The following is a 5,928-nucleotide window of genomic DNA, read 5'->3' on the forward strand; positions in this document are numbered from 1 at the left end:
CATTTATTGGTGTTGTCTATTTTTCTCTACTCTCTCTTTATCTTGTTTATTCTTTGGTTCGATTGTGGTTTTGTTATGCACTTGTTTTCTAGATTAGATCTAGATTGTTGTTATTGCTTGTGGTTATTGACAAGAGGTTATTGGTTGTCATTGAAACTTGCTCCACGAATCTAAATTTCATTGATGTGAGATTTGGATTTGAGTCCGAATTCACAACAATATTGAACATTTGTAGGTTCAAAATAAAACGTAAAAGATAGAAAACCTGGAATACGAAGAAGGAAAACCTGGACGATGAATTTCGATGGAGCTGCAGAGTAGTTTGAATTATTCAAAATATTTAACCTATTGTAACTCATTCACGGAATTGGTACTTTTTATTTTATTTTATTATTATTTTTTTGTTCCAGATTTTTATTTATTTTTTAATAAAAGGAATTGGTACCTATTTTGATATCACTCACTTTTTAATCTTTTAGCAGATTTTTATGATTGAAAATGTACGACATTTTTTTTCTTCTTTGGTGGTTAGATCACACACTTTTTAAAGTGTGGAGAAATGGAAAATTTGGGTTCGAACGCTGACCCATGCAAAATAATATCCTTAGTAGCTACCAACTAAGCTACACATACGGGACGATATGACATATTTTAAATAATATGAAATAATCAACAACTATAAAATTATCAAAAAAACTCATTAAAACTATAATTTTTGATATTATATATCATAATTTTTAAGTTAAAAACTATGAATGAAAGACCAAACTGAAAGATTTTAAAATGGATGGACCAACGTCGTGAGTGAGTAAAAATTGGGGGACTAAATTTGTAATTAAGTCTAATATGAGTAAAATAAGGAATATTATTTTGAAAAATAATGTGTCAACTTCACACATTATTTACTATTTTTTAATATTATTTAAATTATTATATTGAAATAAAGTTTGATATGTTAATTGTCAAAGTTGTGCATTGACACGTGTGAAGTGATCAATGCAACGACTACTTAGGAGTGAACATAGCATAATGTATCATATGTATGTATGTTTATTAACAAAATTTTAAGAGCATTGTCTTGCATTGTTGTCAAGAAGTTCCCATGGCTTCCTCAGATGTAACTATCACCTTGAAATACACATTTGGTTAGTACCATAAAAAATCAATTAGTGGGAGCGAGAACGACAATGAAACATAAAAGATCTCTAAAAGATCCCTTATACCTTACTCATTGTTTTATTATCATCATGGATCCTATCATGTGCACATCACCTAATCTGTCCTATATTAATAATTTCAAATTTATGTTGATCTATGAAACCTACAGAATTGCAAATGCTTGTTTTCCAATCATCTTGAAACATAGAGCCAAACAGAGGATTTTCTTATGCATCCCCCCATGCTTCATCTGATTGTTGTGGTAACCTATAAATAGTGCCTAGTATACTATAAATATATATTGATCTGTTATGGATGAAGTGCAAAAACCAAGCATGGTAGCATGTATCTCATTGTTCGAGTCTCAAATTATTAGATACAAATGTTCGATGTGGTATTTAAGTCACGAGTCTCTCCAACGAGGTTAGTCTTTTTGGTTGAGATTTCGTTATTGTCTTAAAATTGATGCTTTTCTCCAAAGTTGGACCACATAAAAGACTATTTATAGGCCGGATTAAAGTAATCAACCTCTTAGGTTAATGAAGCCATCAAAGATTAAAGAACTTAAAGTCATGAACTTAAAGTCATGAACTTAAAGTCATAAGACTCTGACACAAGTCTGAATGCCTACAAGCCAATCAAAGTATGATATGAAAAATCTGCTTAAACATTCAATATCATGATCCAATGCATTTGACCTCTATAATTATATCTCAAGGCTTATTTACATATGCTCACTACGTTTAAGTTTCATCATTTCAAAATTAATTTATTTCCATTTAGCTACTTCGCTTTTGGCATCCCAGCTTCCTCACCAGATCTCTCGACTACTGATATATTCGAAGTCCATAATTTGTCATATAAACATTTCCCCGTAATTATAAAATTATTCTTTGAAGGGTGAAACTGAATGTATCATTTCCATCGAAAGAATCAAGTCAAAACCTTGTAATTGTAGGTTCTATTAGTATTAATGGCATTCTTTGCGTTACTAGTCTGGTTAAGGAAGAGAGAAAAGTTGTATTGTGGAACCCAGCTATCGAGGAATTAAAGGTCATTCCTCATAATTATGTTGAGTGTAGTTTTTCTAAGGTTGCTAAACCGCGAATTCATGCATTTGGTTATGACTATGTTAGGGGTGACTATAGGCTGATTCGATATGTACAGTTTGGTGTTGTTGATCTTTGCTTTGAAAATGAAGAACCGCTGACGTGTGAAGAGATGTCTTATATGACCCTTCATGGGAGATATATAGCTTATGTAGCAATTCATGGAGGGTACTTGGTATGAAAATGCCTACGTTGATTGTACCATTAGATGATGTAGAAAATTTTCCAATTTTACATGGATGGAATGTGTCACTGGCGGACTCAAAAAGAATCACATCTTGAATGTTGTTATGACTCATATTTAGTGTCGTTTGATGTGATTAAAGAGGTGTTGTTTACAACACCCATGCCCTAGGACTTGGATGATAACGTGTGTTTGGTAAAAAAAAGTTATAAGCTAGCTGATGGCTGATAGCTTATAGCTGAAAAGTTAGCTGATTAAAATTAAAAGTGTTTGGTAAAATTAGCTGTTGAAGTGACTATAAATATAAAATGACATAAAAAGACATGCTTGTTTAATTTTTTCTAATATCATAAATATAATTTTTATTACTTAACACATTTATTTTTAAATATTTAAATATATTTCAAATTATTTTCATCTCCAAAATAATAAATGTATTTATGAATTCAATCGAATTTTTTTTTATTTAACAATTTTATTTTATTTTTATGAATTTTATTTAACTAAACTTGCTTCACTATTATAAATTCTATATAAAATTATATATTATATGAATTATGAGCAAAGTAAAAAAAAAAAAAAAAAAGTGGACAAGAAAATTTAAAAAGTCATACATGGTAAACATGGTTAGTTTAAGAAGATTGTGGGTAGTTTTTTTATTATTATAAAATAAAATTAAATTAAGAAAAGGTTAAAATGGGAAGAAAGTATAAAAAGCTACAAGCTATAAGCTAAAAAGCTACTTGGATTAGCTTCTTAAAAAACGCTATAAGCTAGTGAGAAAAGCTTTTTTACCAAACACATCTCATTTTATCAAAACAAGCTTATAGCTTGTTGGATTAGCTTATAAGCTCGTTAGAAGAAAACGTGACGTGTTTGGTAACAAGCTTTTTTCATGAGCTTATAGCGTTTTTTGAAAAGCTATTTCAAGTAGCTTTTTAGCTTATAGCTGGTAGCTTTTTATATTTTCTTCCAACTTTAACCTTATTAATTTAATTAATTATTTTTTAATTAAACAAGTACCCATGTTCATCTTTATAACCGCCCCATTTTTTCCTTAAATAAAATGCCGTTTTTTTTAAGGAGCACTTTATATATATATAATATTTTTTTATGGAAATGCTTTATATTTTGTTATAACTAACATGTCGTACACCACACAAAAAATAACTAGCCTATTTTTTTTTTAAAGGAAAAAATAACTAGTCTATTGTACGTTGTAAAATTTTATATATTCTACCTCACATTTTGTTTCCACATTTCTCTTATTTTTGGGACTCATTAAGCAGAGATCAAAATTGTTAGTGAATTTTTTTTTAGGATTAAAGGTCGAAGAATTTTTTTATGGAGACTAAGACCAAAAGTTTGAATATTTATAGGGACCAAAAACATATTTAACTATAATTAAAAATATTAAAAAATAAATACATTACAAAAAAAAATGTGTGTGTCTATATGTATATTAAAAAAAAAAACATGTCCTTTTATGTCATTTTATATTTATCAGCCACTTCAACAGCTAATTTTACCAAACACATTATTTTTAATAAGCAAGCTTTTCAGCTATAAGCTATCAGCTACCAGCTATCAGCTAGCTTTTCAGCTATCAGCTAGCTTATCAGCTATCAGCTAGCTTATAGCTTCTTTTTACCAAACAGAGCCTTAGTATAATAAATTTTGGGTGAACAAGGCGTGGAGGAATCTTGCTTGAATGCTCTCTTTCTATTTGCAATCTGGTCTGGTTTGTATTTTAAATTAGTTGTAAGAAAGATATAGTTTGCCTTCACCAAATGACTTCCAATTTTATGTAGAATTACCTTATGGTTAGGAAACTTGATACTCTTTCTAATCAGAAACAAATGGCTTCCGTCTATTTGCGGCACCATTTGTATCTTATTTCGTTCATACCTGCGTCTTGCGGGGATGACGTTTAATATTATTTACTGATTCAAAAAAAAAAATGATTATTGTTGTTTTGTCTATCTACCAAAAAACTTTCTCTTATATTTAGTACTCAATAGAGAAATATAGTTTTTCAAATATTCATTAATTTTAAATAAACTAATTAGTAATACATTTGTTCCTATATATAAGAATCTTTTATCAAAATCATGAGAATTAAGAAAATTGATATTTATATTAAAGTTGTTTGATATTTATATTAAAGTTGTTTAAAATCACTATCGTTTATAATCACTATTGTTTGAAATCACTATCGTTTTTACAATTTTATCTTTTAAAGAAGGGGCGCGTGCGATGTATGGGAAAGTTACCTAAATCTAAAAAATCAAAGGTTGATTTGTCTGAAAATAAAGAGCTGCGTGATAGAGTTAAGACTATGGAGGGCTTGTTAGCAAATGTCATGACTTTGATTCAAAGTCGATTTTCTGGAGAAGATGTGAATGAGATAATGCAAGCTGCTAGACAGGTACTTCTGAATTTTCTAATCTTCATATAAAAATACAAGTTGCTTCGTTGATTTAAGAGAACATGGAATTTATATAATTACCTGTTTATGAAAACAATGTTGGTTTTTTGTTTGAGTTACACAATTCGTTGAATTTCGCATGTGGTGGTTCAAACCATTTAGCAATACTCTTGATTTAATACTAATCTTTATCTGCAATTTTCAATTTTCTGTGATATAGGTTATTGATGCTTCTAGTGTTCCTAACCCTTTGAATTCCCCTAGTCCAAGCAATAATGAAGATTAATGAAAATGGTATCCAATTAAATATCACTAAAGTTGTTAATATTTTCGTTGTTTTTTAGGAGTGATATTCTCAATGTTGAATTGTGTTATTATTCATCTTTTCTTTTTATTTCTTGTAGGTGAAGATGAGGAGGCTAATATGGAGACTTGAAGATGGAAATTTGAAATTGAAAACTAGGCTAGACATTGTTTTGGTTCTTTTCTCTATTGACATAGTTATATATAAGGCTTTGTATCCCGAATATGGATTTGTCTTGTTTTGGTTAATGCTCTAAAATACAATAGGATTGACATGATTTAACTTTTGTTAATTTCTATGTTTGAAAGAATTGGTTTTAATCTTCAATATATATGGTATGGAATCTGTTTTTGATTTCAAAATATATCCATTTAATTGCCTAGTTTGTAATTTGATTAATTTCATAAATAAATTTTTTAAATGATATAGCATCAAGAATGTGATGTGTATATTAATTGCAATGAAATGCGTACGGTAACAAATTTATACCAACAAATGATAGGTCTCGATAAGTTTTTAGTGACAGAAATGTTTGTAGGTAAAAACCATTTGCACTTCTATACCTACGTCCAAATCTGTAGGTAAAAAGTTTTTGTAATTCTGATTAAGTTCTATACCTACGCCCAAAATCCGTAGGTAAAACATAATTGTTTTCTCCAACGGCTTTAGATTCCGTAACTATAGGCTGTAGCGACGGCTCAAATCCGTAGGTATAACACCAGTATCCACCACGAAAAAAATTGCC

At 29.4% G+C, this 5,928-nt stretch overlaps 1 long non-coding RNA gene across 1 annotated transcript; it reads left to right on the forward strand.

The window, feature by feature from the left end:
• The first annotated feature begins 4,695 nt into the window (after positions 1 to 4,695).
• On the forward strand, positions 4,696 to 5,553 carry LOC11445018 (uncharacterized). Its single transcript, XR_003009146.2, has 3 exons — positions 4,696 to 4,879; positions 5,100 to 5,173; positions 5,284 to 5,553. It is a non-coding gene; the product is annotated as an uncharacterized lncRNA (long non-coding RNA).
• Positions 5,554 to 5,928: the final 375 nt, after the last annotated feature.

This window comes from Medicago truncatula, chromosome 2 (assembly GCF_003473485.1).
Source record: "Medicago truncatula cultivar Jemalong A17 chromosome 2, MtrunA17r5.0-ANR, whole genome shotgun sequence".
Taxonomy (NCBI): domain Eukaryota; kingdom Viridiplantae; phylum Streptophyta; class Magnoliopsida; order Fabales; family Fabaceae; genus Medicago; species Medicago truncatula.